This window comes from Sarcophilus harrisii, chromosome 4 (assembly GCF_902635505.1).
Source record: "Sarcophilus harrisii chromosome 4, mSarHar1.11, whole genome shotgun sequence".
In the NCBI taxonomy this organism is placed as follows: Eukaryota; Metazoa; Chordata; class Mammalia; order Dasyuromorphia; family Dasyuridae; genus Sarcophilus; species Sarcophilus harrisii.
The window spans coordinates 433749244-433775028 of NC_045429.1; the positions used below are offsets into that span (position 1 = coordinate 433749244).

Genomic DNA, 25785 nt, shown 5'->3' on the forward strand with positions numbered 1-25785 from the left:
CCGAGCTCTCCCCAGAACACACTAAATTCTTGGCCATGTCTTCCACTTCTTTCATGTTCTCATACACTGATTCATTCTCTTTCCCTTCACTGCAGTTTCTGATGAAGAGATGACCATTCTCTTCCTCAAGAACCCTGAATTTATTTCCTCTGTTCTCCTGTATCAAGTTGCCTCCTCTCTGCCTCTGTCTTTCTCTTCCCCTCCTCATTCCCCACCCCCACCTTCTATCTACTGGGTCCTTCTGAGCTGCCTATTTACACTTGCATTCCTCCCTATCCTTAAAAAAAAATAAAGTTCCCTTGATCCTAGCCTTCCCTCAAGTAAAAGGATCACGTATCTATGAAAGTTAAGTGACTATACCCACTCTGGTGGCCACCCAAACCAAGCACTTTGTACACATGACAAAGTGCTTGTAACATGTTGATAAACACTGGAAACATAACATGTACACAATGTAGAATGTTCAACTGGAATTCAGCGAAACAATGTCAGTTAGTGATCAACTCCCTATATGTTAATATGTATCATTGTACTCCAACTCATAAAAGATAGTCTGCAACATCTCATACCCCATACCAAGATAAGGTAGATTCATGATTTAGACATAAAGGGTGATACTACATGCAACTTAGGAGATCTTTGGAGAAGAGAGGAATTCATGACCAAAGAAGAACTGGGGAACATTATGAAATGCAAAATGGATAATTCTGGTTACATTAAATTTAAAAAGTTTTGTACAAACAAAACCAATGCAGCCAAGATTAGAAGGGAAGCAGAAATCTGGGAAACAATTTTTGCAGCCAATGTTTCTGATAAAGGCCTCATTTCTAAAATATAGAGAGAACTGAGTCATATTTATAAGAATACAAGTCATTTTCCAATTGATAAATGATCAAAAGATATGAGCAATTTTCAGACAAAGAAATTAAAGTCATCTATAGTCACATGAAAAAAGCTCTAAATCACTATTGATTAGAGAAATGCAAATTAAAACAACTCTGAGGTACAAGCTCACTCCTATCAGATTGACTAAGATGACAAAAAAAAGATAATGATAACTGTTGGAGAAATTGTGGATAAAGTGGCACACTAATGCACTGCTGATGGTGTTGTGAACTAATCAGCCAGATCCAACATGTAGAACAACTTGGAACTATGTCTAAAGGGTTATAAAAGTGTATTACCCTTTGATCCAACAGTGTCACTACTGGGTCTATATCCCCAAAAGATGATTTAACGAGGAAAAGAACCCAAATATGCAAAAATGTTTGTAGCATTAGTGTAGAATATTTCAGAAAAGCTGGGAAAGATTTACATAACCTGATGCTGAGTGAAATGAGCAGAACTAGGAGAATATTGATCATCACAAAGTTTTGCTGTTACTGTGTACAATTATGATAGACTTAGCTTTTCTCAGTAATACAGTGATCCAAAATAATTCCAATATATTTGGAATGGAAAATGCAATCCGCATCCAGAGAGAAAACTATGCAGAGACTGAATGCAGATCAGAACATTATTTTCCCTTTTCTGGTTTGCTTTTTCTTTCTTGAGGTTTTCCCCTTGTGTTCTGATTTTTCTCTCACAACATGATTAATATGAAAATGTTTAAAATGATTATATATGTAGAACCTATAACAAATTGCTTGCTCTCTTAGGAAGAGAGGGAGGTAAAAGAGGAAGAGAGAAAAAATTTCAAACTCAAAAATCTTATAAAAATTCATGCTGAAAACTATCTTTACATTTAATTGGAAAAACAAAATAATATTGAATTTTTTAAAAAAAAATTTAAAAAAGTAAAAGATGGTATGACAGTGAATCAGAGAAGAAACATCTGGATGCAAAATCTGCTTCAACCTTTATGAGGTGAATAGGCAAGCTTAGACTCCAGCCCTAGCTAACTTCTCTCTCTGCAGGTCGCCAGCTGGACTGGCTCTACTAGTTCCTGAGCTAGTCACCTCCAGTCTCTCCTTTACCCTTGCAACTCACTTTGAGTGTGGCCTTTCCCCATTAGAATTTCACCCCTGGGAGGGCAGATACTACTGTTCTTTCTACTTCTTTCTACTTTCTTTTCTACTTGCATTCCTAATGTAAGCTTACTAGAATACCTGGCATAGAGGAAATATTTGAAAAATGGTTGGGGATTGTCAAACTCTAAGATTTAAGGCCCCTTCCAGCTCTAAATCTCTCACCTTACTATGTTGCAGTATTAAGACTCAAATGAGAAAATGATCAGAACTCTTTGTTAATTTTAGAGTGCCATGTCCACCCAAGTTAAATAATTAGGCTCTTTTCTCATCCTCAAAACTCCAAACTCATTTAATATGGAGAATGATATAACATGGTCTATGTTAAAATGGGTGCACCCAGAAAGCTTGGTCATAAGATGTGATGTTTTCCATTTGCTCTAACATGGACTGGCTACAAATGAAAGGCTAAGACTCTTAATAAAATGCTTGCTAAATGGGATACTTATCTCCAAGAGAGATACTAACACTTAACGAATTTAAATGTACAAGTGATAACAATCTGTAGAACTGTCACCCTTTGCTAATTGCTGACAGCTTACCAAATTTGATAGTATTTTATACTTTTCAAAACAAACTTGACATATCTTCTATTATACTAATTAAACTCTATTTCTACTTTGTCATATTATGGCAAAAATATAAATTTTCTTTCAATTTTTATCAACTACAATTAGTAAGATCTTGAAATGGTTACCAACTCAAAATGCAAATACTTCAAAGAATGAGTGGAGTCAGCACAAGAAGGCCAAACTGAGATATTAAACATGGCAACGTGAACAGTAGACAGTTTGTTTCTAGTTCTACTCAGAAATTCTTAAAAATGTCAAAGATGCATTTTTTCCATTATGTGCAATTCATTCTGTTGTTAACAGGCCCCTTATACTCAAATGGAAAAATGAATTCGGCTCGAATTCATCTAATAATAGTTTCATCTAAAAATCAAAAACAAGCAACAATATAAGGAAATAAAGAGCATCTATTATGTCATCTGTAGACACCAATTCAAACGAATAAATCAGTTTAGGAACTGGCATGAACAATATATTGGAATTGACAGTTATTATACTGCTAAATTTTGTACACTAACATAGTCAATCCTCAGGATTTATTAAGCACTTATGTGCCAGACCCTAAACTAAGCACTAAGGGTACAAAGCCATAGAAGAACATGGTTCTGGTTCTCAAGGAGATGACTTTCAAATGGGAAGTACACAACAGAGAAGAAATAACTAAGTATATACAAAAAAATAAATAAACTAGACTCAAGGAAATGGGAAAGGGCAGGTATTCCCATTAAGGAAGGAGGGAAGAAAGGCTTCCTGCAAAAGGTGAGATAAGAGCCAAGTCTTGAAGGAAGTCAGATAAAGTTAAGAGGCAGAAGTGAGGAGAGAAAAATCTAACCAATGAAAACAAATATGGAAATCCAAAGGAGAGGGAATAGCAGACATTAGTGTATCACACTGGAAGAAGTAAGGCAGCACTGATGGACCTGCAGTGACTGTGGAAGAGAACATGGTATAAGATGACCAGAAAGAAAGAAAAAAAAAAAAAGAAAGAAAGGACTCAGATCTGAGTTTTTCCACACCTCTTCTACTTGATCCTAAAGGGAATAAAAAACCACTGCAACTCACTGAGCAGTGAATGGCAGTGGGAGGGAAGGGGAAGAGAAGCCAGTGATGATATAGTGTTCCCTCCACTCCTTGGCAACTGAGTAGAAGAGGTATTGGAGTGGGAAGAGACCTGAAGCATCAGACCAATGAGAAAGCTATCACAGTCCAGCCAACAAAAAGTAAGGAGGGTCAGAATTGAGATTGATAACTGGCCCAGTGGAAAGAAGTGGAAAGAAGAATATCATGAAGCTAGAAACAAGATTTGCAAAAAGATTGAATATGAGGAGCAAATGAGAATAAGAGAGAAAACTAATGAGATCTTCTTTGTACATGTCGAGACTGAGGTGCCTACAGAACATCCAGCTGGGAGATGTTCAAAAAGGCAATCAGTTAATTATGACAGTAGCTCCACAGAGAAGCAAAGACTGGGGACACTGAGCTGGGAATCACATGCAGGGGAGAACCAATGCAATGGGAGCTGCTGAGATGGATTCCCAAAAGACAAGAGAAGAGGGTCCAGGACAGAGCCCTGGAAAATGCCCACAGAAAGATCAGAAAGGCAAAAACCTTGTCAGAAAACCCTAGAGAGACACAAGTGTTCAGGAGGAATTCTTGGTGCCAAAAGCTGCAGAGAGATCAAGAAACAGATGGATCAAGAAATGTCAAAAGATTTGGCAATGGAATCACCACTGATAACTTTGAAGAGAGATTCACTATCCTCCCCAAATGAGCCCAAACCACTTTTTAGTTTTCCTACCACTCTTTTGCCCTCACTTTGAATAAGCTTATCCCCAGACCCAAGTATGATCTCCATGAACTGATCCCACAGAAGATATAAATGACTCCCTGCTTTGTAACTCCTAAAGTATTTCATGCATGATTCTCTTGATGCCACAAACAACTGATAATTTTATTTTGACACATTGTTCACTTTCACATGACTACCAAAGCCACTTTTCTCAAGCACATATCTGACACGATTACATTCCTGTTCAATAAACACCCATGGTTCCCTATTCCATCTTGAATAAAATAGAAATGTCTTTAGCTGATGAAGCTCTTCACAACCTAAAACCTACTTGACCTTCCATCTTCATGAGACACAATGGCAGTTTCCCTGCCACACTCTGCAATCCAGCCAAACTGACCTTTTCTAAGCCTCCTCCTATAAAGTGCTCCATCTTTCATCCATCTCTCAGCTCCATGATTTCACACTGGCATCCTCCTGAGTGGAAGGCATTCCGTTTTCATCTCTATTTCCTCATATATCATGGGTTCCTGGCTTGTCTGTTCTTAAAGACAAAACTCAAGTACCACTTCTGGTATTTGCAGTCTATTGTCAATGGAAGGAATACCCACAGATCTAGGAGAACAGGGATTAATTTGTATATTTTTGAGTTTGATAAAAAATTTTTTCTTTAATACTCTGATGATTCATTTTGTCCATGCAAAACAATTTAAATTTTATATCAATTTCAATTTATATCCATTTAAATTTAAATCAAAAGTTGTCTATTTTTACTTTCATAATTTCCTCTTTATTTGTTCATTGGTTCTTCCTTTTTTCCACACCAGTTAAAGATACAACCTTTTTTTTTTTTTTTAACATCTTTTTATCATATAACCTTTTACATTTAGATCAATGATTCATGTGAAATTTATTATGGTATAGTTAAACTTGTTTTCTGCTACACTTCTTTTTTTAAAGCTTTTCCAGTAGTCCCTTCAGAATAAAAAAACAAAAATCTTTCCGGTGAATTAAAAAACACTTCCTACATGCACTAAGCTAAGCACTAGGGGATGCAAAAAAAAAAAAAAAAAAAAAAAAAAAGTGAAAGAAGCCACTGCTCTTAAGTAGCTCACAATCTAATGGGGGAGAACATGTATAAAGGATAAAGGACCCATGTAAACAAAAGAAAGATAAACTAAAGGTAATCCAGACGAACTTTGTTATTATTTTTTCTAGTTCTGTAATTTCTTGGGAGTCTGATTAGTATGGCACTGACTAAGTAGATTAATTTGGGTAGAATTGTCATTTTTATTATATTAACTTGACCTACCTATGAGCACTTGACATTCTTCCAATTGATTAGATCTAACTTTGTGTGGAAAGTATTTTGTAATTATTTTTATAGAGTTTCTGGCTTTGAATTGAAAAATGGTCAAAGGATATGAACAGACAATTCTCAGATGAAGAAATTGAAACTATTTCTAGTCATATGAAAAGATGCTCCAAGTCATTATTAATCAGAGAAATGCAAATTAAGACAACTCTAAGATACCACTACACACCTGTCAGATTGGCTAAGATGACAGGAAAAAATAATGATGATTGTTGGAGGGGATGTGGGAAAACTGGGATATTGATTCATTGTTGGTGGAGTTGTGAACGAATCCAACCATTTTGGAGAGTAGTTTGGATCTATGCTCAAAAAGTTATCAAACTGTGCATACCCTTTGATCCAGCAGTGTTACTACTGGGATTATATCCCAAAGAGATTATAAAGAAGGGAAAGGGACCTGTATGTGCACGAATGTTTGTGGCAGCCCTTTTTGTAGTGGCTAGAAACTGGAAACTGAATGGATGTCCATCAGTTGGAGAATGGCTGAATAAATTGTGGTATATGAATATTATGGAATATTACTGTTCTGTAAGAAATGACCAACAGGATGATTTCAGAAAGGCCTGGAGAGACTTACACGAACTGATGCTGAGTGAAATGAGCAGGACCAGGAGATCATTATATACTTCAACAACAATACTATATGATGACCAGTTCTGATGGACCAGGCCATCCTCAGCAACGAGATCAACCAAATCATTTCTAATGGAGCAGTAATGAACTGAACTAGCTATGCCCAGAAAAAGAACTCTGGGAGATGACTAAAAACCATTACATTGAATTCCCAACCCCTATATTTATGCACACCTGCATTTTTGATTTCCTTCACAAGCTAATTGTACAATAATTCAGAGTCTGATTCTTTTTGTACAGCAAAATAATGTTTTGGTCATGTATACTTATTGTGTATCTAAGTTATATTTTAATATATTTTAACATCTACTGGTCATCCTGCCATTTAGGGGAGGGGGTGGGGGGGTAAGAGGTGAAAAATTGGAACAAGAGGTTTGGCAATTGTTAATGCTGTAAAGTTACCCATGTATATATCCTGTAAATAAAAGGCTATTAAATAAAAAAAATTAAAAAAAAAAAAAAGTTAAAAAGCTTATATCCCTAAAAAAAAAAAAAAAAAAAAAAAAAGAGTTTCTGGCTTTGTCTTGGCAGGTGGACTCCCAAATATTTTATTTTATTTACAGTAATCTTAAGTGAACTTTTTTTTTCCTGGACTTTGTTGGTTACATATAGAAATGCTGATGATTTGTGTGGATTTATTTTATATCCTGCAATTTTACTAAAGTTGTAAATTATTTCTAATAGTGTTAGTTGATTCTCCAGAATTCTCTAAATATACCATCATATCATCTGAAAAGAGTGATAATTTGGTTTTCTCATTACCTACTCTAATTCCTTTAGTTTTTTTTCTTCTCTTATTGCTAAAACTAATAGTTCTAATACAATATTGAATACTAATGGTGATATTGGGCAACTTTGTTTCACCTCTGATCTTATTGGGAATGGTTCTAGTTTATCCCCATTACATGTGATACTACTGATGGTTTTAAATAAATGCTACTGATAATTTTAAGGAAAACTCGATTTATTCCTGTACTCTCTAGTGTTTTTAATAGGAATGGGTGTTAGATTTTGTCAAATGTTTTTTCTGCATAAGATAGAAATAATCAACAGAAGTTGCCCATTTTTTCCCATTGCAAATATGTGTATGATATGTGATTATGATGGAATATCATTATACCATAAGAAATGACAGGAGACCAACATGTCATTTTGTATGCCAAGAGAAGTTCAAAATGGATACATGATTTAGACCTAAAGAGTGATACCATAAGCTAGTTACGAGGACAAGGAATAGTTTACCTGCCAGAACTATGGAAAGAGAAGAATTTAAGACCAAACAAGGGAGAGAGAACATGATAAAATGCAAAATGGACAATTCTGATTACATTAAAAAAGGTTTTGCTCATACAAAACCAATGCAATGAAGATTAGAAAGAAAGTAGAAAGATGGGAAACAATTTTTACAGCAAATATTTCTGATAGAGATATCCTTCCTCAAATATGTAGAGAATTGAGTCAAATTTATAAGAATATAAATCATTGGCTAAGATGACAGGAAAAAATAATGATGATTGTTGGAGGGGATGCGGGAAAACTGGGACATTGATGCATTGTTGGTGGAGTTGTGAACGAATCCAACCATTTTGGAGAGTAGTTTGGAACTATGCTCAAAAAGTTATCAAACTGTGCATACCCTTTGATCCAGCAGTGTTACTACTGGGATTATATCCCAAAGAGATTATAAAGAAGGGAAAGGGACCTGTATGTGCACGAATGTTTGTGGCAGCCCTTTTTGTAGTGGCTAGAAACTGGAAACTGAATGGATGCCCATCAGTTGGAGAATGGCTGAATAAATTGTGGTATATGAATATTATGAAATATTATTGTTCTGTAAGAAATGACCAACGGGATGATTTCAGAAAGGCCTGGAGAGACTTACACGAAATGATGCTGAGTGAAATGAGCAGGACCAGGAGATCATTATATACTTCAACAATAATACTATATGATGACCAGTTCTGATGGACCTGGCCATCCTCAGCAAGGAGATCAACCAAATCATTTCCAATGGAGCAGTAATGAACTGAACCAGCTACACCCAGAGAAAGAACTCTGGGTGATGACTAAAAACCATTACATTGAACTCCCAGTCCCTATATTTATGCCCACCTGCATTTTTTATTTCCTTCACAAGTTAATTGTACAATATTTCAAAGTCTGATTCTTTTTGTACAGCAAAATAACGGTTTGGTCATGTATACTTATTGTGTATCTAATTTATATTTTAATATATTTAACATCTACTGGTCATCCTGCCATCTGGGGGAGGGGGTGGGGAGTAAGAGGTGAAAAATTGGAACAAGAGGTTGGCAATTGTTAATGCTGTAAAGTTACCCATGCATATAACCTGTAAATAAAAGGCTATTAAATAAATAAATAAATAAAAAGAATATAAATCATTCTCCAACTGAAAAATGGTCAACAGATATGAACAGGCAGTTTTCAGATGAAGACATTAAGGCCATCTATAGTCACATGAAAAAGTGCTCTAAATCACTATGGACTGCAAATCAAAATAATTCCGAGGTACTACCTCACACTTATCAGATCGGCTAATATGACAAAAAAGGAAAAATTATAAATGTTGCAGAAGTTGAGAGAAAATTGGGACACTAATGCATTTGGGGTAGAGTTGTGAACTGATTCAACCATTCTTGAAAGCAATTTAGAACTATGCCCAAAAGGTAATCAAACTGTGCATATCCTTTGGTCCACCAATACTACTACGTCTATCCCAAAGACATCATTTTTTAAAAAGGGGAAGAACCTACACATACAAAAATATTTATAGCAACAATTTTTGTGGTGGCAAAGAATTGAAAATTGAGAAGATGCCCATCAATTGAGGAATGGCTAAACAAGTTGTGGCATATGAGTGTAATAGAATACTCCTGTGCTATAAGAAATAGTAAGTGGGTGGATTTCAGAAAAACCTAGAAAGACTTATATGAATTGATGCTGAGTGGAGTAGAATCAGGAAAACACTGTACACAGTAACATTAACATTGTACAATGAGCAATTATGACAGATTTAGCTCTTCTCAGCAATACAATGATCCATAACAATTCCAAAAGTTTAATGATGGAACATGCTATCCACACCCAGAGAAAGAATTACGGAGTCTGAATGCAAATGGAAGTGTATTATTTTCACTTGGTGTGTGTCAGAGAGAGAGAGAGAGAGAGAGAGAGAGAGTAGTTTTCTTTTTTCAAGACTCTTTCAATGTTGGAAATGTTTCTATGATTGCACATATATAACTTCTATCAGAATGCTACCATTTTGGGGAGGGGAAAGGGAAGGGAAGGAGAAAGAAAAATCTGGAACTCAAAATCTTTTAAAAATGAATATTAAAAACTATCTTTCCAAGTAATGGGAAAAAGTAAAATACTATTAAAAAAAAAAAAAAAAAAGACAAGAAGAGTGGTTTATAAACCTGGGAAGACTGAACTAATACAGAATGAAGTAAACTGAACCAGAACACTTAACACAGTAACAACAATTTTAAACCCCAACTAGTCATTGTTTGGGTCCTAATGGATTCAGAGTGAATCATTTCAGTTTTGGCCAGAAACCCAAAGGGTCTTTGTTTGTTTGTTTTATTTTACTACTAGAAAAAGTCCATAAATCCCGGAATGGGTGTGGTCTCAATTAAACTGAGACTTGTTAAAGACCTTAGCTAAAAAAGGTCAAAGTCTCCCCCTGCATCCAGGGCTACCTCCAATCATCCTGATCTTTATCCATTGGAGCCACTGGACCCAGACAGCTCCAGAGGAGAGAGTGAGACTGACGACTTTGCACAGGCCTCCCTTATTTAAATCCAATTCCCTTGCATGTCATGGCATCATCTTCCCAGTGTCATGGTCCTCTCTTTGAGAAAGGACAAACAATAAATAAGTAACTTGGCTATTCTGAATAATGCAAGTTAATTCCAAAAGACTTACAATGAAAAATGTTATCTGGCTTCTCTGAAAAAGTCCCCTTCATCATTTTTTAGAGTCCAAGAGTATTCAGACACATACTTATATCATTACCTTGTTCAATTATTTCCCAATTGGTGAGCATCCTCTCAGTTTCTTGTTCTTTTTTTGTTGTTGAGTCATTTTCAGTCATGTCCAAATTTCCATGACCCCATTTAGAATTTTCTTGGCAAAGATGCTAAAAGGGTTTACCATTTCCCTCTTTAGCTCATTTTTACACATAAGGAACTAAGGCAAATGGGATTAAGTGACTTGCTTAAGTTCACACAACTATTCCGTATCCGAAGCTAGATCTGAACTCAAGATGAGCCTTTTGGACTCCAGGCCCAATATTCTATCCACTATACTTTCAATTCTGTGCAACAACAAAAGGAATTGATATATATTTTATGCATATATGCATGTTGTTGTACTTTTTTGCTCTTTATGGGAGTGTAACAATATTGTTATAGTAGTAATATTAGCATTTCAAATAGTTAATTGCTAGTAGCAGCACTGCATGGTCAAAGTTTATGTATAGTTTATATAACTACTTTCCAAAATATTTGGATCAGTTCTCAGTTCCACAACAAAGTATTAGTGTACCTATTTTCCAAGAGCCCCTCCACCATTTGTTACTTTCCTTTTTTGTCAACTTAGCCAAGTCTTCTATAGTGCAGATATGAGGATGGTACCTCAAAGTTATTTTAACACACATTTCCCTAATTATTAGTTAAATTTTATTTACTAATTATTAATTAAAGCATTTTTCAGAATTCTATTTAAAGCTTGGATTTTTTTTCTAAAAATCAAAAACCGGGTTTTTGGGTGGGACTTGAAGGAAATCAGGAAAGGAAGGATACGAGATGAGGAGGGAGAGAATTTCAGGCATTAGGGGATAGCCAGTGAAAATGCATCACTTGGGAATGGAATGTCTTGTGCCAGTAATGGCAAGGAGGTGCATGTCAAGATTAGCAACTACCTGGGAGTGAGTAATGTATAAGAATACTAGAAAGGAAACTGGAATGGGAGGGGGAGGTAGCAGGGAGGGTTTGTATTTGTAGTTTAAGCAATAACAGTATTACCCGGGATGTGGGAAGAGGGAGTTAAGATAGACAAACATGTTGGAGCTGTGCTTTAGGAAAAACATTTTGACAGCAAACTATTGCATAGTGCAAGCATAGGTTACAGGAGCCTGCTCCAGGATGGTCAAGGAAATGTCAGAAGAGATGGGGGCATCTTGTAGACACATTGCAAACATGAAACTGGCAAGTCTTGGAGGTAAGAGTGAGGAGGCCAGCATGACTCCTAAGTTATGAGTCTGGGGGCCTGGGAAGATGACAGTGTCTTCGACAGTAATAGGAAGAGTTTGGGAAAGAAAAAAATGAGTTTACCTTTGGATATGTAGTTTGCTAAGGTTCTTAGATTTCACTGAACATTCAAATGATGGGCATGCTGGCTTCTGGATCTTTACCTCATCCATTCAACTTTTACATTTTTCTCTCTGTTAAACCAAACACTTTGATCCAGATACTTTAGATTTTTCCTGTCTTTTAGTATAATTTGATATCTAATAATGCTAGACCTTATGTTTCACTTTTATTTTCTCCAATAATCTCTTTAATTTTCTAAACCTTTTCTCTCTATGATTTTTGTATTTATTCTTTTGTCTAAATCTATAAAAGTATCATCTTCGCAATCTGGTATAAAACAAATCCGTATGCAAATTTGCAGAAAATATTTTCATATTTAATTCGTTAGTCTCTCTTTTTCACTTTGTTAATAATATGTATTCAGAAACAAAATTGTTCCTGTTTTAGCTGTGCTCCCCCATAAATGTTAATATGTTATCAATCTACAAGCATATATTAAGTGCCAGGAACTGTCCTGGGGACAATCCTAGGTTCTGAGGATCTAAATACAAAGAAGAAAATAATCCTACTCACAATAGGCTTACATTCTAAAATGTGAGCAGCAGCAAGGACATATACTTATATACAGTATAAATATAAAGCTAATACAAAGTAGTTAAACACAAGGTAGTATGGAAGAATAGGCTCTAGTCGTTTGGGGGTGATCAGGAAAACTTTCATGTATAAGCTAGTGCTTGAGCTGAGTCTTAAAGAAAGAGACAGATGTAAATAGGTAATACATTTAGGGCATGTGTGGTAGCCAATGCAAAATGATGTAAACATGTGATGAACACAAAGAACACCAGTTCTGATGGATCACAGAATGTGGAAATAGGAGTAATGTCCAATAAAACTGGAAAGATAGACTGGAGCCAGCATGTCTCACTGTTATCATTCTCTTTAATACAACTATTGTTTGATTTGTTCTTTGGCACACTCAATACTGAAGGTATAACTACTTGGTCTCCATTTAGGTCTGTCTTTTGTTCATATTCTCTTTATTGATTAATTTTCTTGCATTATGGTCTGTAAAAAATGTGTTTACTGTTTCCGCCTTCCTACATTTATTTACGAATTCTTTATGTCATAACACATGATTAGTTTTATTAGCTAATGCTTAAAAAAAAAGTTGTTACAGTAAAACGAGAGAGTTTTGATAGCTTCAAAGGCTATCTAAGCTCTAAAAATCTGTGCTCCTGTGATCAGAGCAGGAAGGAAGGTGTTAAAAGCCATTTTCCCTCTATTCCCACCCCCAAGGTGAAAGGAGGAAGGAACAACTTGGTCTACTTCACAATTTCCCTTAGGGCTGAAACAAGCAGCTCCCCCCCCCACCCCCACACACCCCTCATGTAGTAGCTGGGCTAGACTTCAAGGCACAAAGGAGGGGCTCATTACTTCTTTTTTGGTTTTTGTGCTGTGGGCAGGAAGACTCAAAAATGACATAGCAGGGACTGCAGTCTGAACTGAAAAAGGGAAGTCCTTGTTGTAGTCCAAATAGCAGACTGAAATGAACAGGACCTGGTAAGAGGCCAAATGGGAGGCAAATAAGCCAGCAGCAAGGAAAGAAGTGGATCAAAGCAGTCAACTTGGGGCCACCCAAGGAGGTTATCAATAGCTAGGAGCCAATATTCCAGAATCTCAAAATGTTAGAATAGAAATGAGTTTTAAGAGATTATTTTATTTAATTCCCTCATTCTACAGGTGAGAAAACTGAGGTACTAAGAGAAGTAACTAGTTGAAGTGATAGAGAAAAAGCAGTAGCTGGACAGCAGTACGGAGAGAGCATTAGGCATGAATCAGGAAGTCCTGAGTTCAAACACTGCCTCAGAGACTATGGGACTTGGGCGGGTTATAAAATCTAACCTCTTGATTTCTCATTTTTCTCATCTCTAAAATGGGAGAAATAGTAGCACTTACTTCAAAGGACTGTGAGAATCAAATGACCTATGGTAGAGCCCAGGGTTGAAAATGCAAATACAAGAGCCAATTGGAGAGAACTGCGTGGGAAAATTTGTCTCCAACAATAGTATTTCACAATATTTACAATGGTGAAATGGCAGGAGCTTTGAGAATGAATGAATGAAAAAATATCTCTTAAATATTCTATATAGCAAGCAGTATGATGAGTGCTGGAGATCCCAAAACAAAAGCAAAACAGTCCCTGACCTCAAGGACCTCACAGCTTAATGGGGGTAGACCATACAATGTTGTCTGCAGATTGGAGTCTACACAAGGCCTGCATGGCTTGGAGATGGCTGGGGAGTGACAGAATGACTAGATGCCAGGAAAGATCAAAAGGGAACTCAGTCATTGGTACCCAGAGATTCAGGAGTTTTGAGTTTGAATGAGAGAAGAAAGAGGGCCAAATGCAGATGCCATGTTTGGAAAGATGGCCAGGACTGTGCACAAAGAATACTGGAGCCAATTTTATCAAGATCATAATTTGGAAACTGTCTACTCCTTAGGGCAGGGACATTTATTTCCAAAATCTAGGAACCAAGTTTCTAGGACGTCTCAATATGAAATAAGTTGTATACTCAGTGCTGCCTCTTGCTCTCCTTTCACTCTCCTAAACCTGACTGAATTCCTTTTTCAACCCAAACTGGCCCCTCTGAGGTTTGAGGGCCAAGCCATGGAGACCAGAGCCTTTAAAGAAGAGCCTCAGCACAAATTTTCTCCCCATTTTTCCACAGCTTCTGGACTTCCTTAGAACCCTTCATCATGCTCCTTCAAGAGATACCTTCTCCCTAACTGCCGATCCCTAACCCCACTCCATTATATTGTGGGTCAGAACTGTCTTGTTCTTAATTGTATTACTTAACAAAGTACCTGGAATACAGTAGGCATTTAATAATTTTTTTTTTTTTTAACTTCAATGATGACCTTTTTTCAATCCCTGATTAGACGGTAAGCTCCAAGAACAAGGATTGTCTTTTGCCCTTTTCTGCATCCCTGATGCCTAACACAGGGCCTGATACAGAGTAATCATTTCATAAATTATCTGTTGACTAAAGACTAAGAAAGAAATCTTAAAGGCTTGCAGACAGTTTAAAATTTTCAGGCATTTACATGTATATACAGATAAATATGTGAATATTTGACAAAAAGCTTTAATAAAGCACACAAATGGACCCAACTCCCCCAGCAACATCTCCACAAAGACCTAGAAAATATACCAGACCAAATTCTGATGGGGAAATCTAAGAAAAAATAATATAGAGTCAATTTTGACCAACTCAGATGATACATGGTGAGAGAGAGGAAAAAAACTGTCTTCAGACACTGGGAATTGGATATGGCCAAGAGTCCTCTGCTTGGAACAAGTCAGCTGACAGGGACTATAAAACTAACCAAAGCAACTCTGTAGTTGTCCAGTTGTAGGTCACAGATACAGGGCAGACAGAGGGTGATGAGCCCTAGTTAAACACACAACTAGAGACAAGTTTGGAAGTAAACAAAAACAATGTAGCTCTGATTTGGGGAACAGAGCAGAGATGCAAAAATCAGAGGAAACAGCACTTCAGTCCCCCTAAATCTCCAGGTCCTCACAGGAGCCTAACAGGCTGGGTGGAACAGCAGTCCACTGAAATTTCCCGACCGAGGACAAACTGACATCAGACCCAAATCTGGGTCAGAAAATTACAGAGCTAAATTTGCAATGAGCAAATTTCAACCCAAATCACATATTTGTATGTGATTATATGGAAAGCAGTAGCAGGATGCAAGAGAGCAGAAATTCAGGCTAGATGTTCCCTTAGAAGTGCAACAATCCCAAATGAAAAGAAGGGTCAAAGTCAAGAAATAAGCTAAAAGAATGAGAGGGAAGGAAGGAGGGAGGAAAGGAAAGCGAGAAGGAGGGAAGGAAAGGGAAAGAAAGGAGGGAGCTTGTTCACAATTCCAAAAGAGCTAAAAATGACTTTAAAAACCAAATAAGAGGAGGGAAATGGAGGTAGGGGAAAATAAGAGCTACAAAAGAAAAATACAGAAAGAAAATTAACATCTTGAAGTAAGAGGTACAAAACCTTATCCAAGGAAAAAATATTCCCTAGAAATTAGAACTGACCAAATAATGATATCAAGAAATACAAAAGTCAAAAGACTGAAGAAGAAAAAAAACAGAAAAAATATAAAGTATTTCATAGAAAAAATTGACCAAGAAAACAGGAAATATTTTAAGAATCCTTAATCTATGTGAAAGCCATAACCAAAAAAGAGGCCTGCACATCATAATTCAAAAATTATTTTTTAAAACTGTTCAACAATTTGGAACTATGCTCAAAAAGTTATCAAACTGTGCATACCTTTTGATCCAGCAGTGTTTCTACCGGGCTTATATCCCAAAGTGATTTTAAAGGAGGGAAAGGGGCCCACATGTGCAAAAATGTTTGTGTCAGCCCTTTTTGTAATGGCAAGGAACTGGAAACTGAGTGGAGATCCATCAACTGGAGAATGGCTGAATAAATTATGGTACATGAATGCTATGGAATATTATTGTTCTGTAAGAAATAACTAAGAGTATGATTTTAGAGAGGACTGGAGAGACTCACATTAACTGATGCTAAGTGAAATGAGCAGAACCAGAAGATCATTGTACATGGCAACAACAAGACTATACAACGCGAATTTAACTCTCTTCAACAATGAGATGATTCAAACCAGTTCCAATTGTTCAGTGATGAAGAAAACCATATACACCCAGAGAGAGGACTGTGGGAACTAAGTGTGGACCACAACATAGCATTTTCACTTTTTGTTGTTGTTTCCTTGCATTTTGTTTTCCTTCTCAAATTTTTTTTCTTTCTAGATCCAATTTTTCTTGTGCAGCAAGACAACAGTATAAATATGTATGTATATGTATATATACATATTTAATATATATTTTAACATACTTAACATGTATTAGACTACCTGCCATCTGGGGGAGGGGGTGGGGGAAAGGAAGGAAAAATTTGGAACAGAAAGTTTTGCAATGGTCAATGTTGAAAAATTACCCATGTATATGTTTTGTAAATAAAAAGCTTAAAAAAAAAAAAAACTGAAGAAGAAAAAAAAACTGCTCAAATCTCTTAGAAAAAGAGGGCAAAGTAGAAATAGAAGGAATACCCTGGTCACCTCCAGAAAGAAATTCCAAAAAAAAATTCCAAAAAATTCCAAAAAAGGAATTATAATGAAAATGTAAACTTCCCAAGTCAATCCAAAAAATAAAATAAAATAATTAAAAGTACTGAGGAGCCACTGACTGGATCACACATATTCTAGTAGGCAACAGCATAAAAGAGCAGAGAAAATGAAATATAATCTCGGCAAAAGATCTATGCTTACAAGCAAAAATAGCTTATCTAGAAAAATTAAGTATAATCCTAAAGGGGGGGGGGGGGGAAATGGATATTTAATGAAATATAGGACTTCCAAGCATTACTATAGAAGACATCAGAAATTAATAGATAATGTGAAATGGGAACACAAGAGTCAAGAGAAACATACAAATGTAAACAAAAGTAAGCAATCATGAGGGAGTAAACAAGGATAAACTGTACACATTATTATATAGAAGATTATATCATGTTAGAAATCTATCATCAATCAAGGGTCATAGAAGGAGCTTAATTAATTAGAAAAGGGACTGACTTAGTGTTTTGAGTATCTTAAAAGAAAATAAAGGGTAGGGAAAAAATAGAACTCTATGCAACAAGAAGAATGGAAGATACTCTCATCTTAACTGGTGAAAGAACAGAACACACACTCAGTTGAATATAGAAGTATATTTCACCCAACAGAGAAATAACAAGGTAAAAGGTAAAAGAAAGGGGAGAAATCACGAATGTATTGTTGGTGGAGTTGTGAAGTGATCCAACCATTCTGGAGAGCAATCTGGAACTATGCCCAAAAGACTATAAAACCATGTATATCCTTTGACCCAACAGTGCCATCACTGGATCTATACCTCAAGGAAAGCATAAAGAAAGGGAAAGGACTCACATGTGCAAAAATGTTTGTAGCAGCTATTTTTGTGGTAGCAAAGAATTGGAAAATGAGTAGATGCCCATCAGTTGGGGAATGGCTGAACAAGCTGTGGTACATGAAGGTAGTGGAACATTATTGTTCTTAAAAAAAAATGATGAACAAGCTGATTTTAGAGAGGCCTAGAAAGATTTACATGAACTGATACTGAGCAAAACAATCAGAACCAGGAATACATTGTACACAATAATAGCAAGAATGTGACATGATCTGTATATTTATTGTGTATCTAATTTATATTTTAATATATTTAACATCTACTGGTCATCCTGCCATCTAGGGGAGGGGGTGGGGGAAAGAGGGGAAAAATTGGAACAAAAAGTTTGGCAATTGTCAATGCTGTAAATTACCCATACATATAACTTGTAAATAAAAGGCTATTAAAGAAAGAAAGAAAGAAAGAAAGAAAGAAAGAAAGAAAGAGCCATGATCAACTATAAAAGACCTGGTTCTTCTCAGTGGTTCACTGATCCAAAGCAATCGCAATAGACTTTGGATAGAAAATGCCATCTGAATCCAGAAAAAGAACTATGTATATTAAATGTAAATTAACACATGCTATCTATATTCCCTTCTTTTTTCTGTGTTTTTTTCTCTCCCATGGTTTTTTCCTTTGTTCTGATTTTTCTCTCCCAATATGATTCATAAAGCAATATGTACCTAAAATTAATTTATTAATTTTTTAAAGGGAATAAGAAAAATAGATTAAGAATGTGATTTTCAGAAACAAACAAAATGTTAAAGAATAAAAAACAAAGAGAAAGAAATGTATGATAAATATCTGTTATTCAATCTGTTGTGTCTGACTCTTGATGATCCTGTGGACCAGCTGTCCCAGAGTTTTCTTGGCAAAGGTATTTCAGGGATTTGCCTTTTCCTTTTCCAGTGGATCCATTAGATCCTCTTGTCAGGCAATCAGAGGTTAAGTGATTTGTCCAGGGCCACACGTGACCTTGTGTGGAAATGTCCAAGTTCACATTTAAATTCAGGTCCTCCTAACTCTAGATTCAGGGCTATAATTATACATTGAGTCATCAGCTACCTCCTAAGAAAAGAGGATTGAAGTAACACAATTAGAAATCATAACTCTGAGCGTTAACGGAATGAACTCACCCATAAAATGGGAGAGGAGAACAGAATCAATTAGGACGGAGACAACAACAATGTGCTATTTACAAAAGCACCATTGAAACAAATAGATACATAATGACTGGAGCTGATCTGAATCCACTATGCTTCAGTTACAAAATATAATTTTTTTTAAAAATAGGGATAGCAATCATGATTTCAGACAAAGAAACAGCAGAAATAATCTAATTTTAAGATAAGCAGGGAAACTATTTTTCACTTAAAGACACCACAGAAAATGAATATCAATAATAAACATTTACACACCAAATGGTATATCATCTAAATTCTCAAAGAATTGATTATAGGGAGAAACAGACAGTAATAATACTGGGGATGCTTAGTGTAGTACTCTTAGACCAAAAAATTCCAACCAAAAGGAAAGTTTTAAATAGAATTTTAGAAAAAGTTAGATATGATAGACCTCTGGAGAATACTGAATAGGAAATAAAAATGAATATATCTATTACTCAGCTTTATATGACACTTTCAGAAAAACCGTTCTTGGATTTAGGGACATAAAAACCTCACAAATATAGAAATAGAAATATTAAATGCATCTTTTACCAACTATAATACAATATAAATTATATTCAATAAAGCACCTTAAAAGCAAAGTTTAAAAAATTATTTGTAAACTAAATTACTTAAACCTAAAGAATGGGTAGGTAAAATAACAAATTACAGAAAGTTTTATTGAAATTAATGACAATATACAAAAATTGGTGCAGCCAGAGTAGTGTTTAAGGGAAAATTTCATCTCTAAACAATAAATGAAGGAGGAAAAAAAAAATCAACAAATTGAATCTACAATTTTAAAAGGTAGAAAAAAACTAAAAAATTAAAAACTTCAAACTAAACTCTAAAATGGAAATCCTGAAAAGAATCAAAGAAGAAATTTGAAAAATTTAAAGAAAAAAATAATTATAATTAAAATCATGAGTTAAAATTTTTTGGAGGAGGAAAAAACCACCAATTACTTGCCATTAGCTAATTTGATTTTTATAAACAAAGAAAATCAAATTACCAGTATCAAAAATGAAAAGATTTATTTAATTCAACACAATGAAAAGAAAAGAAATTGTCACAAATTATTTTGCCCAAATATATGCCAATAAAACTGCTGATTTAAATGAAATTGATGAGTTTCTGCAAAAACATTAAGTTGCCCACATAAAATGAACAAGAAATAGAAGGCTTAAATAATGAACAAGAAATAGAAGGCTTAAATAATGAACAAGAAATAGAAGGCTTAAATAATCTTATCTTAGGAAAAGAAAGCAAGCAAGCCTTAAGTCAATTCCCAAAGAAGAAACACCAGAAGCAGTTGGATTTACATGGGAACTCTTTCTAAAAAAATAATAATAATAATAATAATAATAATTCATAATATTACATAAACTGTCAAATAAATAGAAAATGTTTCCTTAAAAAAATTTTTTTTAAGGAAATCTGTTTCCTGCCCCAGGATTTTGTCTCACATCCATACATTAGTCCAATCTAGTTGATTTTCCATCCTCAGGATACTAGAAATTTGAGAAAAAACAATTTATACTTTTTTGCAGATGATATGATATGATAGCTTATTCAGAGAACCCTAGAGAGTCAAATATAAGACTAACAAACATTTTTAAGTTGCAGGATATAAAATAAGCTCACACAAATCATCAGTATTTCAATATGTTACCAACAAAATCCAAAAGAGAGAAAGAAAGAGAAATTCCATTTAAAATAACTACAGGCAATATAAAAATGCTTGGGAATCTACCTGCAGACAGAAACTACAAAACAATTTTTGCAGAAATAAGGCAAGTCTTAATAACTGTAGTAATGTTAATTGCTCATGAGAATGCTGAGATAGTATAATAAAAATGTTGAGATTACTTAATTTACTTATTCAGTGTCATTCCAAACCACCAAAAGATTGATTTTTACAGAGCTAGACAGAGTAATATCAGAATTCAACTTAAGAGACTATCAAACAAGAATCTCAAGGGAATAGTGAAAAAAAAAAAAAAAAATGAGGGCTAGAGGGCTCTCTAAATGAGAAGGAAGAGGGCTAGAAGTAATAGATTTCAAATAATATTACAAAGCCATAATTGTCAGAACAATTTGGTAGCAGGTTAAAAAAAAAAAAAGGAGGTTGATCAGTGTTACAGATTAAACTATATACAGAACCCAATACATATACAGAACCCAAATCATATACAAAAACCAATAAGTCAGCAACAACTTTCTCTGACAGAAGCCTCATTTTTCTAAAACATATAGGAAACTAAGTCAAATGTAAAAGAATGATAACCATTTCCCAATTAATATAAATGATCAAGCAATATAGAGAGACAGTTTTCTAAGGAAGAAACAGAAGTTGTCAATGACCATATAAAAAAATCATTTATTCTGCAATTATTAGAGGAATGTTAAATGTAAAACAATTCTACCACCTCATATCCCATCAGATTAGCTAAAGTGACAAAAATGGAAAATAGTAAATGATGGAGAGACTATGGGAAAAAGATTTATTAACGTACTGATGTCAGAACTGTGAAATCTGTTCAGTTATTACTATGCCTAAAAAGATATTCAAATGTGCATATTTACTTTGACTTAGATACACCCCAAAGATATACCCCAAAGATGGGGGCAGGGGGAAGAGAGATGAAGATACCCAATATGTCCAAAAAATATTTATAGCAGCTCTTTTTGTGCTTGCAGAGAATTGAAAATCGAGGGGATATTCATCACTTAGAGAATGGCTGAATAAGATATGGTATATAAATATAAGAAATGAGGAAGGGGATGTTTCAGAAAATACATCTGAAAATACTAGCTTATTAGGTGAAATGAGTAGAACTAAGAGAATAATTATATAATAGCCGCAATACTGTAAAGATAAAAAAAAAAAATCTGCAAAACAGGATTTCTGATCAACATTGATCAGACAATTACAATTCCAAAGAACTTATGATAAAACATGTTATTCACAGAAATGATGCACTGAGTAGAGATTGAATCTTGTCCCTTTTTTGGTTTTTTTTAGACAAGGCCAATATAGGAATTTGTTTTGTGTGACTATATGTGTTTATAACAGCAAGTTTTATTTTTCTTTCTTAGAGGGGAGCGGAGGAGATAAAAGGGAAAAAATTCAGATCTGAAATAGAACTAAATTTTTCTTTAAAAAAAAAAAAAAAAAAAAAAAACAAGTGCCTACTAATGCATGGCTCTGGGCTACAAATAAACAATAATCTCTATCCCTAAGGAATTTACACTCCATTAGAGCATTCAAATTTCCATAACAAAGTAAGTGGGAGGAGAAAGTACTAAGGAGGAAAGGGATCAGAAAAAGCTAATTGTAGGAAATGGCAAATGAGAGAGACTAAAACTTGAAGAAGATAAGGGATTTCAATAAGCAAAGGTGACTAGGATGCATTATAGATGTATAAGACACCTCTTGCTCACATTGTTTAGAAGAATAAAATGGAATCTTGACTCCAACACACAGCAAAGAGGCCAGTTAAATTAGAACAGAGAGCCTGAAGAGGAGAAATATGCATTAGTCTGGAATAGAAGTTTCCAATGATTTCAAAATGGGCATTATTAAATACCAGGCTATTCATATATTAGCCAAGGGCACAGGTTCTTCAGCTAATTTTTTTTTAAGGCCAGGAACTGCCTTGAGCATCCATCTGATGAAATCTATGGATCCCTTTCAGAATAGTTTTATAAATGTATAAACTAAAACACATACTCTCACTAAAAAAACAAATTATATTGAAATACAATATCACAAGCCATTCCTCAATTGATAAATGATGAAGGATAAGAACAATTTTCAGAAGAAATTATAAGCCATTTCTAGTTATATGAAAAAATGCTCTAATCATTTTTTTAGATAAATGTAAATTAAGACAACTGAGGTTCTATACCATACCTCTCAGATTGGCTAAAATGACAGGAAAAGATAATGATAAATGTTGGAGAGGATGTGGGAAAACTGGGACACTAATACATTATTGGTAGAGTTGTGAACTGATCCAACCATTCTGGAGAACAATTTGGAACTATGCCCAAATGGTTGTAAAACTGTATACCCTTTGTTTTAGCAGGGTCTCTACTGGGTATCCCAAAGAGAACATAAAAAACGGAAAAGGCCCCACGTGTGCAAAAATGTTTGTAGCAGCAAGGAACTGGAAACTGACTAGATATCCATCAACTGGGGAATGGCTGAATAAGTTATGGCATGTGAATGTAATGGAATATTATTCTTCTACAAGAAACAATGAGCAGGCTGATTTCAGAAAAGCCTGGAGAGACTGACACGAACTGATGCTAAGTAAAGTGAGAACCAAGAGGACATTGTACACAGTAACAAGATCACATGATGATCAACTGTGATGGACTTGGTTCTTTTCAACAGTGATAATAAAGACAATTCCAATAGACTTATGATGGAAAGAACCATCTGCATTCAGAGAGAAAATTATGGAGACTGAATGCAGATCAAGACATTATTTTAATGTTTTTGTTTGTTGTTGTTGTCCGATTTTTTTATATCTCTTTTTCCCCTTTTGAGCTGATTTTTCTTGTGTAGCATGATGATTATGGAAATATGTTTAGAAGAACTGCACATGTTTAACCTATATTAGATTGCTTTTTTTCTTAGAGAAGAGGGGAGAAAGAGGGAGAAAAAATTGGAACATAAGGTTTTGCAACAGTGAATACTGAAAACTATGAATGTATTTGGAAAAACAAAAAGCTATTATTAAAAAAAGAATATAAATACAAAATGGGCTAAGAAAAAAAAAAGAAAGATACAGCATCAAACTGTTCTTAAAAACAAGTTCATAGATCCTAGGTGAATCTAAAGGTAATTTTGGGAGTTACTGTGCATAGTATTGAAGAGGGGAGAGGTTAGACGTTGAGAGACCAATTAAAAACTGTCTCATATAGTCAAGAGGGCCTGAAGCAGAATGATGGCCATGCAAATGGAATGAAAAGGACAAACAGGCAAGAGATGCAGAAATAGAATTAATAAGATAAGTGAATTAATGAGATAACTGGATATGGGCAGTGATAGAGACAGAAAAGTCCAAGACAGTAAGTCATGCATTGGCAAATATTGCCTAACTTCCCTCCAACTGAAATAGGGAAGTTTGAAGGTAAGGAAAAAATAATGAGTTTCATTTTTGGTATATTGAGTTTGAGATAACCAAGGGATAACTAGCTGTGAAGCAGGACTGCAGCTCAAGAGATAGATTAGAGCTTGATGCATAAATGTAAGGGTTATTTGGATGGAAATAACTGAACACAGGAGAGAGTAAGAAAGTGCTAGCTAAGCTTAGCACCAAGCATCATCACCGGAAAAAAAAATTAAAATTGCCTATATCTTAATAGGATCTTAGATTTTAGAACTGGATTGAAACCTTGACAGCAAAAAATGTTTACTGATATGGGAGTTATCAAAATCAGTTATCCAGGTAGTCAGATAATCAACTAGTTACAGTCAAGACAAAAATCAACATAAAGCTAAAAGAAAAATTAAAAGATGAGATAATCATGTAACAATTACAGCAGCTTTAACCTCGTCTATTCCCACAAGTAGCCTGTCCAAGATGCAAAGAAAAGCAAATGAAAAGAGACAAAATATAAAGACTTTGAATATCCTAACTTCTAACAAAAGATTAACAAATATAATACAGTCTGCAAAACAAGAAGGTCAAAATAACCCAGAAACTGCCTTAATCAGAAATTACTCTATTTCTCTGCCAAATGGCAAGGTGATGATAAATAATGGCAATCCCAACTTCAGTTACAAAAAATGAAACAGTAGACAATGATGAACAACATTTCCTTATCAAATCCAAAAAGCAGTGAAAACAAAAATAGAAAGCTTGGTGTACCGACCTAAATGAACCACATGAGCCCAAGAGCAATGCAGAGATGAAACAGACAGGAAAGCTAAAAACTGGAAAAGTCATTTAGAACTGTCTTCATCACCAGTAACACCATTGCTAGATCCTTACACCTTAAACCCTGGTGCATGACACAAAAAAATGAGACATGGGACTTAAGGAACCAAAGTGAGGAAGAACGGATGAACCAAAAACAAAAATATAAAGAAGACAACTGGGGGTGAAACAATCATAAGAGCTTTGAGGGTTCTGTTTTACAGTCATTTCAAAGAGAAAATGCCAAAACAATGGAAGAAAAACCCAAAGTTCACATTAATCTGATCCAAAAGCAATCAAGTGAATATAGTTACCCCTAAGCCACATGCTTAGTTTTCCACAGCTATAAAATCTTTATGAGAATAATCTTGATGTACATCTTGACTATGATTCATGACAAAAAGAATAAGAGGTTTTCACAGGTGGTTTTTATTCCACATTTTTATTAATTACAAAAAAACACTTAACTCAGTGGCTCTCCTCTACTGAGACCATATATGCATATGTTCAGATTATATAAAAATCACCTGATAAATACAATCACAATTGTTCAATGACCTTCTGATTATCAAAGGAATCATAAAACAGAAGGATTCATGCTCACCAAAGGTGTTTGGCACTGTCATGGAGGACATCTTGTGCAGGGTCCAATTGGAAAAGAAATTCCCCACCTCATCTGAAAAAAAAAAAAAGTGAGGGGGTTGGACTAGACTGACTCCGGGACCTTTCCACCTCGAGGTCTATGATCTTGGGATACTTCGAAGGTTCCTTTTGGTAAATAGTATTGTGTTAATTGCAAAAGGCCTCAATTAAATATTTAAAAAAAGAATAAGCCTAACAATCTATAAAGAAAAACTAAATGGATGAAAAAAATCCTTTTATGAAAACAATATCCATTGAGTCATAGTATCAGTACATAT

General features: G+C 34.9%; 1 protein-coding gene across 18 annotated transcripts in view; it reads right to left on the bottom strand.

Annotated features, from left to right (window-relative positions):
• The window catches only part of NF1 (neurofibromin 1), a 230363-nt gene that overhangs the window by 182162 nt on the left and 22416 nt on the right, over positions 1–25785 (bottom strand). The window contains exon 2 of one of the 18 annotated variants that reach the window (XM_031967656.1): positions 25470–25541. The exons of the other annotated variants lie outside the window; for them this stretch is intronic. The gene's annotated coding sequence lies outside the window, so the exon portion shown is untranslated. The remainder of the gene's footprint in view (positions 1–25469; positions 25542–25785) is intronic. 18 annotated transcript variants of the gene reach the window in all.